We start from the raw sequence: 14045 nt of genomic DNA on the forward strand, positions 1-14045 counted from the left end.
ATTGAAACCCTTAAAAGTAACAGATTCTTTTAAGGCAGGTTGCGCTCTGTTTGCCTCCGAAGATTCAAGCTTAGCTGAGGTTGCGCAGATGTTGCCTTTGTTTAAAGAGACAGTAATTAAGGACAGGGTGGACATAAGTTTGAGAAGCGTGACCTATTTTCTTTTGATCAGCTGTCAAAAGAAGAGCAGGGGGTCTCCTTAAGACAGCCCCCTCCAACCACTTCCAGCTGTTAGAGAAAACTTGATAAGAAAACAAGGACACAGCCTGAGATACTGCATGTGTCTTCCTGGTACTAGAGAAAGGTTTGATTCATTTGGAAAATAGTTCTTAGTCTTGGTGACCTTTTGCGGCTGCCCTCCTTTCCCTTCTAGCTACAGAGCAAAAAAACAAAAAACAAAAAAAATCCACCCCCTCCCACACCATCCTGTCACATGAATGTACAGTGACGTTATTCATAGATCAACTTTATTGAGGTCTGTCCAATACCTTGCCCATCATTCTTTCAAGTAGCTTCTGCTCTGTGATATCAAAGCCTGGGTAAGAAAGTGGACGGTCCTCTACTTTGCTAGACATACTTTTCTAGCTGCTCACATCTTGAATGTCACGAATTTAGACAGGTAAAAATAACTGCTTTTTTTTGTTTCTCTGTCTTTCCTCTCCCCCTCAACCTTCTCTTACTGTCTCTCTTTTCACTCCCCAAATGGCAGCTGGACATTTGGGATTATTTGCAACAGTTAATGTTTGAAAACTTACCGAGTTGAACAAAAGTTCACAAGAGTGCAACCTCTTGTTGGTCTAGGAGTGCTCAGAGACTGAAATAGGGCAAGAGAGAAGCAAGGCTGGGGCAAGAGTCTGTCTGATGGGACCCAAAGCTGAACATAGCCTTCCCTGCCCCGGCTCCAAGCTCAAGGAGTGGCCAATGACCCCGAGCTGGGACCCTGAGTAGGCACTGCCTCCATACAGAAACCTGAATATGTAGATTTCCATTAAAATAATTTTTCAAAATGATAAACTCATTTACCAGGCTACCAAGATAAATCTGCTCCTGGGAATTGCATTTTGGTGTGCCTGGGAGCAGTCACGTGCTGGAGAGTTGAAAGGTGAGTTGCATATTCTCGCTGCCTTGTTCCCTGCCTCTCTCCCTCCTCCCTCTCTCCCACCATCCCTCCCCCTTCCCTCGATCAATATTGGCGATCTCAGGGAAATCATGAAATCGTATTGGCTTCTTTGTGTATAATTTCATTGGGCTAGATTAAAGCAGATTTTTCACGTTGTTTTTCTTAATGATGGTTTGAGGTTTTGTATTTCAACCTAAAACCCATTTAAAAGGAAAATTAATGTGCATGTTTAGTCAGCATCTTAATTTTTACTAAATTAGTCTTGCATGCCCTTTCCCATTCTTTCTAAAAAGGAAAAAAATTTATTTTCTACCCGAAGATAATTTTAAGAATATCAGTTTTAATAAGATTTTCAAGTGTGTTTCAAAATATCTTTGATGTTTCTTTCTCAAATAAAAGGAAGAGTTGCTTTCTGACTGTCCCTTGTTTAGCACCCGTACTCTAACCTTCAGAAGTTGTGTAACTCAGAATTTTTTTTTAATTTGAAGTTACGCTCCTCTTCCCTCCTCTCCTCAGCATTTGATTCACAAATAGACTGCAGAAATATGGTAACAGGAGTGCTAGTTCATGACTATTAAAACGTGGACGGTTGTACCAGCCATTATATCAGGATTAGGATATCCGTTTCTTAACATATCACATCCGCAGGTCCAATTTTCTTCAAAATCAGACACTTCAATGAGTAAGAAGAAGTCTGTAAATAAAATGCAGCTTTGACAACAAATGTAAGCTAGTGCGTTATAAAAGAAAAAGACTTTAGTTAACAATTATGGGAATAGACTGGAAATTTTTACTGTCAGAGCTTTTCATGTGTGTTTTCACATTAAAAAAATTTTTTTTAGGCTCTGAGAGGGAGAGAAAGGTGAACATTCAATTAAAAGAGACCCTATAAATTATTCACCAAAAAAACCCACATTAAAATAAACAGACTACAAGTAAACCCAATCTGGATAAGGGGCCCAACGGCTTTGTTTTTACTAAAAACAGTAACCACAGCCCAAATCCCAAGAAGATGGGGGGGCTGTTTATTTCTACCCAAATGTTCAAAATGCTGAGGAAGGTTTTGTGTTGGGCAGAACACATTTGTGCTGCAACTGGGTTTATCAGAGCAATACAAAAAGACATAATGGTGGGTTGATTTGGACTATTTTATTTTTGTCCTTCCCCAAACCATCTGGCGTGTGAGTGTAGGGGTATTGATCAGGATCTGTGAGCTGCAGACCCCATGCCAATCCATAGCGTTTCTGGCAATCAGTGTCGCCCATGAATTGCAGCTGTCTGTGCAGCTCCCGAAAAGAAATCTTCAGAAAAGTCCCCCCCTTATCAAACACTTCATCCGTTCAGGGGTAAGTCAATATCATTTCTTTGTCATTCCGTGGGCGAGGATTATGCAGGAGAAAGTTTTTGTTGTCCGTGGTAGCTGCTGCTGAGCCTTTTTTTTTTTTTTTTTTTTAAAGGAAGGAGAGCAATTTTCTAGCCATTGAATGGTAATGGTTTTCCAGAAAGGCCTCAAGCGTTTGTATGAATCGTACAACAAATGCTGTCTCAATATTGTGGGAGAATTTTAAGAGGAGGGGGGAAATTCTTATGTTGCTATACACAAATAATAATGTGATAATAGAGGGTTCCTTTTAACGACGGAGAAATTTCTCCTCCCCGCCCCCCCCCTCCCTTTTCTTCCGGAGCCTATAGTGATGAAGACACCGCAAGTCTCTGTGATTACACTTGCAGATGGACGGTGGGTGCTTGTGGCGGAAAAAGGAGCCTTCGGAATTGTGGCTCTGTTTGATATCTCCATTAGCTTCAATTTTATTCTGCCCGAAAGCGCAGGCTGGTTGAGCACAGGAAGAAGAAAACTAAAACCGAAGCCCAGCACCACTAACTCCCTTCTGCCTCTCAGCTCAGAAATTCTCTGAAACTGCAGATTCCAGTTAAATCTAGGAAAGGTGTTTGTTTGTTTGTTTTTTCCCCCCTAAGTGTTTTAGGTGGTGAGGCAAAACGGGTCCTTTTTCTTGAACTCTCGTCTCCCCTGCGTCGATCTGGTTAAAAATGGAAAAGCCAGTTTACGTGTAAGCTGCCAGGGACGGCCCTTAACTTTTTGGTCGACACTGCGCCGGGGTGGAGGAGCACTTAGAGTGTGTTAGTGTTCTTCCCACACTCGGCTGGCCTCTTAGGAAAAGAAAAATGAAGCCACAAGAGTTCTGGCAGCTGGGGGAGCGTTCTCTCGGGGCCCCCAGAGCAGTGCCTGGATTCGAGGGTGGGGAGCGTGGCTGCGGGGCCAATCCAGCGCGGTGGCTGGGCTGGGGCAAAAGCCACCACAGCCTCAGTAGTCGGGCGCGGGGAGTGGGCGGGCTTGGGGGCGGGGGGAAGGAAGAGGAGACCCCCCCTAGCCGGAAGAAAGTTAGCACCTGCTCCCGGGGCTGCGGGTCTGGAAGAGCAGCGACAGCCAGGATCCCGAACTCCGCAGGTCTAAGTTGCTAGAGCGTCCACCTGCCTAGTTTTAAAGAAAGACTGGGACTAGGTCTGCAGACCTTGATCGTTCCCCCTCCATTCCCACAGATAGGAGATTGTTGGAGTTTTGTGCTCTCAAGGACACACACACACACACACACACACGCACGCACACACACACATTTCCGTCTTCCCTTCTTGCCCTCTCCCGGTTTCCCGACCCCTCGCGGGAGGAGTTTGGGCGGAAGTAAGAGCCTGGGCCTCTGAGACGGACAGAAGGTGACTGTCGCCGTAGTTGAGTGCTGGGATTGCCCAGGATATTTTTCTTCCCCCGAATTCGGGGCCCACCATACAACCTTCTCTGGGGCCACCCTTCGGTTCTGTTTTCGCGGCTGCTCCCAGTGCAGAAGCTGGTGGGAGATAAAAATTAACGGTTGGGGAAAATGAAATTCCAAAAAGTGAAGGGGAATTTGAGGATTGGAAACTGCAGAGATCAGAGGGCTTCTTTTTCTTCTTCTTCTTTTTTTTTTTTTTTTTTTTTCCGGGGGAATACTGGGGAAGCGAGGAGCCTGGAGCACGGCTCTCACAGGAACACAGCTTCCTCTACAAGAACGTTGCGCTTGTATAAAGCAACTTGTTAGCCTGAGAACGAAGATGAGTTTTATGCTCACCGGCCTTCCTTCCGTACCTGTCCTATGATTTCTCTCCCCCAAAGCCCTGTAGCGTCGGTTTCGAGCTGTGTGAATCCGCAGTCGCGTTTTCTTTTAACAGTGGGTTTCCAAAAGTACAATTCGTGTATGCTTAAAATAAAGTTTTTCTCTCCTCCAGTTGTCACCCCACAAAAGAGAAACTGGCGTGAGGTCCTTTTGTTCAGGCCAAGTTGTGCGTGAAATCTTTTTGTTGTCCTTTCAAAGGGAAGGCAAAAGTTGCAGTTGATGGTAAAAAGGACAAATTTAACTCTCTGGAAGCGGAGCTGTTTTCAAGTTGCCCTGAGACACTAAACACGGGCATCGCTTTTTATTTATTACCTTCTTAAGACGATCATTTATTTGCTCTGGACAGAACCACTTTTGATTGAGGATTCAATATTGTTTAGGCATTAATACAAATACCTAGCACTTCCTCTCTCTAGGAAAATAGGAGAGTTTAAAAATTTTTGTGTAATTTCAATTGTCTCGGCTACCATGTAATCAGAAAAAGGGCACAGAGTACTGAAAATTCAAGAGTTAGCCAGCTTTTAAACTTGAGAAATATTATTTCCGATCTCTAAAGATAATCTATTTGAAAACTAACAGAACCAATCGAGGGGTTTTAAATATTCATGCGAGTCAGGCTATCTCTTTTAAAAGAAATCACATGGTATATATTTTTTAGTTTCCGTGCATATTAGCTCGGAAAGTAATTAAATGACCGAGTGAGTCTGAGCTGATCTTTCAAGGTAACACGATCAGAAGTAATAGAGCACAGTCAGATTATTTCAGGAGCGTTTTATTTTGGAAAATCGCTTCGATGCTACTTTTTAGGAATTTTGAATTGTTTCGCTTCCAAACGTGTAAGAAAAAGCAACTCTGGCCGACCACAGGGTTCAGACGAGGCTGTTTAGTTACTGTGGGGGCCGTGGGGGCTCGAGGAGCGGGACACGGTCCCCGCGGGCCATTCGGACCCGCGCCGGGGGCCGGGCCTGGCCAGGCACAGGTGGTTTGGCCGCTTCTGGAGAGCTCGGGCTCCAAGGGCGTCCGGCTGCCCCGGCTGCGAGAGAGATGCGGCGACGCCCCTGACTCGGGAGAGACTCGGGAGACCTGTTGGCCGCGGCGAAGCGGTGCTCGCGCCGGCCGCTCCGGCGGCGCCGAGACGGGCGTCGAGGCTGCGGGCGCGGGGTGGCGGCGCGGGAGGCTGCGAGCGGCTCCCCAGGCTGGCCGTGCCCTCGTGCGGGCTCCGCCCGCCCTCGCCAGCCCCCGCGGAGCCGGGCGGCCTCGGGCCGGAGGCGAGCCGCTTCTCGGGGAGGGGGCTGCGCGGCCCCGCGGCTCGGGAGGCGGAGGGAGCCGGCCAGGATTGATGTCTAAATCAATGCCGTTTCTAGGCGCTTCTCTCTGCTCCTCTCCATCTTCCTCAAAGGCAAATCGCCTCCCGAGGGTGATTTCCTCTCCCTTCGCAAAGTCAGCGTGAGGAGAGTGGAAAGCGCAGCCCCACGCGAGGCACTGCGGGCCAGGACGCTCTGGGATGAGCCCCCAAACGGAGCTCCGCGGCGGAGCGCCCCGCTTGTCCCCCGGCCACCCCCCGCTTACTCCCCACGCCGGGATATTCCTTCCTCGCACGGAGCCGCTCTCCCAGCCGCGGCACGGGGCGAGGCCTGTCCCCTGGTTGCCCTCCTGGCTCCCGACTGGGCCCCCAGTTTGTTGGGATCTGGTAGGGGAGACCCCTAGTCTCCGACGCCAAACCCGGCTCTGCTCAAAGCAGGCCTGGCTGCTTCTGATTTAATTATTCACTGATGAATTAGACAGCTGCAATTGTCGTGAAAAATCAGCGGTCACTATTGATTCCTGGAGCCAGCGGGAGCGGGGAGGCCGCGGGGGTGCGGAGAAGGGAGGGGAGTGGGCCCGGCCCACGGGGGCCCTCTAGCGGGTGCCCTGGCCTGACCCCCCGGCCCCGGCCCGGGTCGCGCACGCGGCAGGGTCGGGCCACCGGGACTCGGGCTCCTCTCCTCGAGCTAGGCCCGGGGGGGGGGGGGGGGCGCGGGCTCGGGGTGGGGGCTGCGCTCGCCCCTTTGGGAGGAGACCTTTGGGAGGCGAAGACGCAGGGCGGGAGGTGGCGAGATGCTCCCCCGGGGTCAACCGGGCCGCCCCCAGTAGGCGCCCCAGGCCTGGCGCCCGCGTTCTGGAGGCGGAAGGGCGGACCGCGGGCGCTTCCGGTCCCCGCTCTCGGGGCGCGGGTTTTGTAGGACCGCCGCCCGCTCCAGGCCCGGCCCCGCGAGGCGCACCGGCTCGCAGGGCCGCCGCGGGACGACGGGCGCGGGACGCCGGCTCCGAGCACAGGCCGTCCTCCTCGTGGGCAGGGCGCGCCGCACGCGGTCCGTAATGGTGAGTTCCCGCCGCCGGAGCAACAAGTCTGGGTGTCCTCGAGGCGGGACCCAGGAGCCCCGAGGGCAGTGCGTGCGCCTTGCTTCTCCTTCGCTCAGGATCGGGGCCAGGAATGTCGTCCTGAGGAGGAATATCTGTGCGTTCTCAGAGCAAGGAGCGGACGCGGTTGTGTGGACCGTACATGCTGAAGGAGCCATTATGGTTCTATTGACACGAAAATGTAGAGGGACTTGATACATCCAAGTAGTGTAGGAAAAGCTCCCCCCCTCCCCCGAATCTATATCAGAAAAGCACTGGAAGCCAGGGGGTAGTCTTTCGGTGTGTAGATTTTGGGTTCTCCTCTTGGGTCGTCTTTACATCACAGTTTGAAATGACCACATTTTGTAGGAATCACAGATTATACAGGAAATGCATAGGCCACGTGGAGCTGAAATAATGAGAGTTTCACAGTCCTCATTCCCGATGTTTCATTTTCCTCTTGGTCTCTTCTTAAAACTACTTTTAAGTGCTTACTACCTACTTTTCTTGGCGAAAGGTGTTCTTCAGACTTTATCCGGAAAGGAGTTGTGCTCAGGCTCCCTGGAGATCAGATATAGAGTCAAAACTACATTGCCTGCTTCAAAATCCATGGGGCTGAGTATAGGTCACTGAACACAAAATGGCCTTTCCACTCTTGCTTACTGAGATGGTTTAATGGATTTTGTAATGGTATCAGACTGGAGAAACCTGGTCTCCGGGCTTTGTGTCCACATAAACCAAACACAACGCACTGTGTTAAATTCTTTGCCTTATCAATGTAAATCTGTAACAAGGGAGTGGAATTTCTTAGGGCAATTCTGAAACGTCATGTTTTGATACACATGTTTCAAACATGGTTCCTGAGTCTAAATGTGAAAAGTCCTCAGAATTTTCCATTTAGTTGATCCTGGGCTTGAAAGATTTCTGAAAATCCTTTGACTAGTATTCTACATACATGTGCTACAAAACTATGATATTTAATTTTCAGTTTTTAGTATTAGTCCTTCCCCTCCCCTTTTAAATCAGGGGGTTTTGTGTGGAAGGAGTGAGTTATGGTTGATTTCAGCTTTCAGGGCAGTAGAGGAGGGGTGAATGGAAACATTTTAAAGAATTCACAGACCAAGTAAGGTTAAATAGCCTTATCTGATTAAAGCAAAGATTTTTTTGTGTTATAAGGGGACCTAGTTTTTGTCTTTGCAGGCACCGCTCCTTCAAAGTCCCTGAACTTTTCCACCCACTGTGTGCCCCGTGAATGTCAGCTCATATCTGAAGTTTCAGTTGCCTTTTTTTTACACCTGTTTTTTGATGCTGTTTGCAAATCTAATTTCTTTTGAATAAAATTATTTCACAGTTTTTATTTTTCGTGCTCGTACTTAGTTTTTCTCCCTAGCTCTTATTTTAAAATTCTCTTTCAAAGACTTTTACTTCATCAAATTACTTACTACTTAAATGGCATTACTCATAGTGGTAATCGACACCATGAGGTATCATGGCCGACTTTGGTAAATGACGTCTAGTCCTAGTTTAGTTAAAATAATAATTTTTTTGTACTTGACTCTTGCTTCAAGAAGAATTTACCTTTGTTAAATATCGCAATTTAAATATTGGAGCATAAGTGGGGTAGCAACCAGATGCAATAATCAGAATATAGGCGAGTTCTTGAAAATTCTGTGTTATACAGAAAATTATGATGATGGTTAATTGATTTATTAATTGATTTGTTCATTTAAAAATATTTATTGAATGCCTACTATGTGCATGTTAGAGCTGTTGGTATAAACAAGAGAAGCTGCCTTAAACCAACTGAGTATTTAGAAAAGAATTTTCATGGAAGAAACCAGGTAGCTCACAGAAGCAACAGAAATGCAAGAGGTACAAGCTTGGAAAACAAGTAAGGACCAGGGGAGAATAGGAGCTAGAGCAGGGTCAAGGTCACTCCATGCAACAGACAGCCTCTGCTCGTGCTGCTGTCTCTGTTGCTGCAGCCAAGAGTAACTTCTCTGCTATCCCTGTGTTTTTATGTTGCCTCTACAAGAACCAGCTGGATGCCTCCCTAACTATGAGAAGGTGAGAAGAGGGTCATTGCATTCTACTTACAATGCATACTGTAGGGAGTTACTTTAAAATAAGAATGATATTTGGATCAAGGGCAGTAAAAAACCCCCAGAAAACAAACAAAAAGCACCCAGAAATATTTTACCATATAGGTAACTGGGGATAGAACAATAAACAAGTTAGATATGGACCCTACCCTCATGAATCCTGTATTTTAGTGGAATATTTTATTTCATATTTTAAAATATTCATATTTATAATACTTACTATTAAATAATATAATCTTTAAAATACATTTAAAATATTTATACTTTAAAATGTTTTATACTTGCATGAATTTTTATATTCTTTGTATAAAAGAGGGGAAAAAACAGTTATTCAGATACCATCTCAAAGTAATGGGCTAACTTTCCTAATTTTCTTCTTCTTTTTTTTTTTTTTTTTTTAATAGCGCTGAGTGGGAGAGAGAGGGGCAGAGGGACAGAAAGAGAGAGAGAGTCTTGAATGGAAGCCAAAGTAACTTTGAGAGAGCGAGAATCTTAAGCAGTCTCTGCGCTCAGTGTGGAACTTGACACGGGGTTTGACTAGGGGCTGGATCCTATGACTCTGGGCTCATGACCTAAGCTGACATTAAGAGTCGGTTGCTCAACCAACTGAGTCATCAAGGTGCCCCTATTTTTTTTGTTGTTGTTGTCTTTTGGGTATGGTTGGATGTTGGTCAGGAGGCACAAGTCAGAAATTACTGATGTAGGAGGTGCTGTGTCAGGTCCATCACCCTCAGTCTCAAGGTCAAGAGTGTGGTAGAAACAAGCTCTGGAACTGGAGAAAGGGCCCTGTATTTCGGTCCCAGTCCTATTCTTGTCTCCTGTGTGATTGTGGTCTACGTTCTGTAGATGCTCTCTGAGGTCCTCTCCATGCTTCCAGTCTGATTTAATATAGATCCCCTTTTATCAAAATGGGGTCTTTATGGTGATTGCCTTAATTTTCTGAGGGCTTTCCTTTAGCTATTCTAAAATTAGTTATGGAGCTTACCGCCTTAAAAAGCTATTTCTGATGGGATACATTTGTAATGATTAACTTCATATTCCAAAAAGCTTTTAGGATTTTCATTTTCATAAATGAATTTTCTTTTATTTCTAATTACAAGTGATTTAGTTCAGTGAATGGGCTTGTTGCTTTCGGTTTCAGATTACATTCTGGGTTTTTCGTATCCGTAACTAATTTTCAGACCAAGAAAGGCAGAAGGAATAGAAGACAAAGTGAGAGAACAGAAACTGTCATGATTTAAAGTAATTGGGGAGTCTAGAATTGCTTCAGAGATATGTTTTATTAAATATATATTTACTACAGATTGTTGACAGGTATTGCTTTTGAAGAGAATTTTAAGCTTTATGTGGACAAAATTACTTGATGGAGCAAAATCCTTGTTTAAACCCTATTTCTTCAAGGTGGAACCATGGTGATATTTACTATATCATCAAAGCGTCCTGACTGGAAAGATGTGGGAACAGTTTCAAGGGTCATGTTTAACATTAGGTTTGTTACACAATATAAGCAAACAGTGGCAACCCTGGATATTTTGTATTCTTGGTATTCTGAAAAAAAAAAAAAACTGGGTGTCAAGCAAATGAACCCATATTAAACCAGGGTCAGTTGCTTTGTACATGAGCCCTGTGTATGACCTATCTTATTTTATTTTAAGTTTTTTAGAGTAACCTCTACACCCAATGTGGGGCTTGATCTCACAACCCAGAGATCAAGAGTGTCATGCTCTGTCGACTCACTGACTGAGCCAGGCAGACACCCTTGTATGACCCATTTTAAAAATGAATAATCCCTTGGCAAACCAGTCATTTAAAAACATATGTACTTAAAATATTGATTTTTGCATTTTCGGGTTGCTGACAGTAGTGGGTGTTTGGGGTGGGGTAGGTGGAGCCAAGTTGGCAGCATGAGGAGTTATATCTATAGGAGTTTATTGATCCATAACGGGGTAAGATTGTTTTCCTCTGCTAATTACCCCTTTCCCTATGACATTTCAAATCCTGCTCAGCCTTTAATATTGTGTTTGTAAACTTTCTGGGCGAGATCCTTAGCAGGAAATGGATTTTATGTTGCAACCCTAGCACATATACACATTTCAGGAATGAGAGACATCTTTTTCAATGCCCTATGGTAGTGAAACCTGTGAAATTAATTACTAAAATGTAGAGCCTGGTGTGATGGTTCTGAGATGTGCTATTTTCTTCTCTGTATAGCATTTGTTTTTCTTACTGCTCATTCCGTACCTGTCAGGTAAACCTTGGTATTATTATTTGTGTATGAAGTTTATTGCCTGTTTTAGATGTTAAGCACTTGAGGATGCCATCCAGGAGGGAAGTCTCCAGTGGCATGCCACAGGGCTCTTGATCCTATCTTGTTCAATATTTTTATTAAAGTCTTTACTGAAGGTGTCAAATTTGTAGGTGACACAAAGCTGTCAGACGTAGCTAATATACTGAAAGGTGCAATCGAGATTCAAAGTGAAATGTAAATGTTGGAATGAAAACTAACATGATGTAATTTAACAAAGACCAGTACAAAAGCCCTTTACTGAGCTGACACATATAAATCAAGGGAGATTCTTGGATTGTGACAGCAGTGCAGTGTGAAAAGATGGGGAGATTAATTTACTATAAATGCAAAACAATCCAAAAGTATTATGCTGCGTGCGCACACACACACACACACACACACACACACACAAAATCGTAGGATGTGTTACTAAAAACATGATATATAGCTTACAAGGAAGATAACAGGTCCCCTGCATTCTGGGCTGGAGATTTATCTAGCTCTAGCTGCCTTGCTTTATTTTACACATTGATAAGTTAGAGATTAGTATGGGCTCTCAGGATGTGAGGGAAGAGGAAACTATACTTTATGTGGAAGAGTTAGGGCAAATGTTTAGCCTAGAGAAGAGGCAAATGATGTGGTATGTGATTGCCACTTCAAATATTTGCCTAGCTGTCACATGGCAGACAGGGTAGAGAAATTTTTCCTGCTCCCTACGGCAGTGTTAGGACTAAAGGGTAAAAGTGACAGAAGATCTGACTTTGATCCTAATAATTACGGTTTTCCAAGAATGCAGGGAGTTGCCACATGAAGGAGTGAATTCTTCACCCATAGGAGTATTTTGCAAAGGCTGAGTGACTGTCTGGCTCGAATGCTTATTAGTAAGCATCAGCTGAATTAGGTGGCAGATTGAAATAGATGATCTCTCTGGTTGAATTCAAGAATTTGCTGAGTTGAATGTTAAAAAATTTTTTTGAAAGTGATTTTATATAGATTTAAAGAGAGAGAGTGTTACTACTATTCAAGCTTGTACATGGTAGAGCATTTTCTATCGTAAGGCACTATAAGTCCATTTACCCTTTCATGAAAAATACAACTTTGTTTCTTATCTGCATTTTTAAAATCCAAAGAAAAGCTTTGAAAACCAAAAGTGTCTTTTTAACATTCTTATTTTTTAATGTTTTTTTTTAAAAAAATGTTTATTTATTTTTGAGAGAGAGAGAGAAAGAGAGAGAGGAGGGAGGGACAGAGAGAGAGAGAGAGAGAGAGAGAGAGAGAAAGAGACAGAAGGTCTGAAGCAGGCTCTGGGCTGGCAGCAGAGAGCCAGATGTGGGGCTTGAATTCACGAACTGTGAGATCATGAGCTAAGCCGGAAGTCGGTCGTTTAACCAACTGGGTCACCCAAACGCCCCCCAAAAGTGCTTTGACCCTTATGTTGAAATCACCTTAACTAAATGGATATGAGATTGTTTCAGTGTTTATTATACTCAGAATGAGCATTCATTCATATCTCTGCAGAAATATTTTGTGTTTGATTACAGGGTACTGACTCAGACCCTGCTAGTGGTTGTGTAATATACGATTTTTGCCACTAACGTCTTTCAAATATCTGAGAAATTTTCAATTCTAAATCTATCTCCAAAGAATTTGGGTAAAGGATTGTTATTATTAGCTATCCTACAATTAGATCTTGTTTCCTCAGGGTAACTTGAATCCATTGGCCAGAAATCTACTTAAGCTATATTACTTCCCCATGCGAGCATGATTCTCAAGAACCATTATCTGATCTCTAAAACTTGTCACAGGAGGATTTTGCTCTATGAGCCAAATTTATACTATATAGTGAAACAATTAAGTTGATCTGCCATTTCCATATTTATTTTATGAAGAGGTTGGTGGCAGAAATTTTCAATGTCAGGGGTCTCCTCCCAAAGCATATTTGATATTACTTTAGTCTGGCACTGGGTGACAATATCACACTTTTCTGGTCTAGCTGGACGATATAGTAGGATCAGTTAATGGCTTTCATTTTACAAATCTTTTCTATAACTATTACTCATTCTGTAGACATTAATGGAACACCTACTCCCATCTAACCCTCGCTAGTCAACACTGTTACAAAGATGAAAGGGATCAAGATCGCAGCCTTAATATGCTCACACACTCATTCGATCCTCAAAACAAATCTGCTAGATAAGCAGGGCAGATATTGTTGCACTCATGTTAAAGATGAAAAAATGGGAGTCTCAGGGAAGTTAAATGACTTGCTTAGGGTCACACGTCTAATAAGTGCTAGAGCAGGACTTGAATGCAAGGCTTTCGATCAGAGTCTACTTACTTTTCCACACACAATGAGAATCTGTTGTTTGTGATACAAAATGTATCTTCTCCTCACCCAACCCTTAGGCTGCTCAGAATTTGTAGCCACTTCCGGTGTTTGGAAAATGCATTGTGAAATGAGTTTTTATGGAAGATGGGTCTCCACTTCTTACTATGAAAGCCACCATGCCAACTCTCCCTTTTGTCAGCCTGTGGCAGTTGGGACTCAGGAAAATCAACTAAGCTCAGCCAAGTAAATACACTTCTCTGGAGGGAAGACACCAAAGAGCAAAAAAAATGGGGACAGCCTAGAATAAGTGAAGGTGAAGCTGGTGTGGCAGTAGCAGCTTATCAATCAGGCTGGTTCTTTGGCTATGATTGCTTATATTTAAACTTCACTGATTTCAGACCGTTTTCTAGAGTTGGCATCCTCTTTGTTCTATTCTGTGAGCCATCTGATTTCCTTTCACTAAATTTGTCGGCAAATTTAGCCCGAGTCAGTTTCTGTTGTTTCCAAGCAAGAGCTTTGACCAGAAGAGATCCATTTTGTAGATGCGATGATGGACATTGGTCCTATTTTGGACGTACTTTGAAAAGAGACTTGACAGGATTCGTTGAGGGACTGGATATGGAATGTGAGAGAGAGGAGTCAAGGGTGACTTCATAAGTTTT

This window comes from Panthera uncia (genome assembly GCF_023721935.1).
Source record: "Panthera uncia isolate 11264 chromosome D3 unlocalized genomic scaffold, Puncia_PCG_1.0 HiC_scaffold_8, whole genome shotgun sequence".
NCBI classification, from domain to species: domain Eukaryota; kingdom Metazoa; phylum Chordata; class Mammalia; order Carnivora; family Felidae; genus Panthera; species Panthera uncia.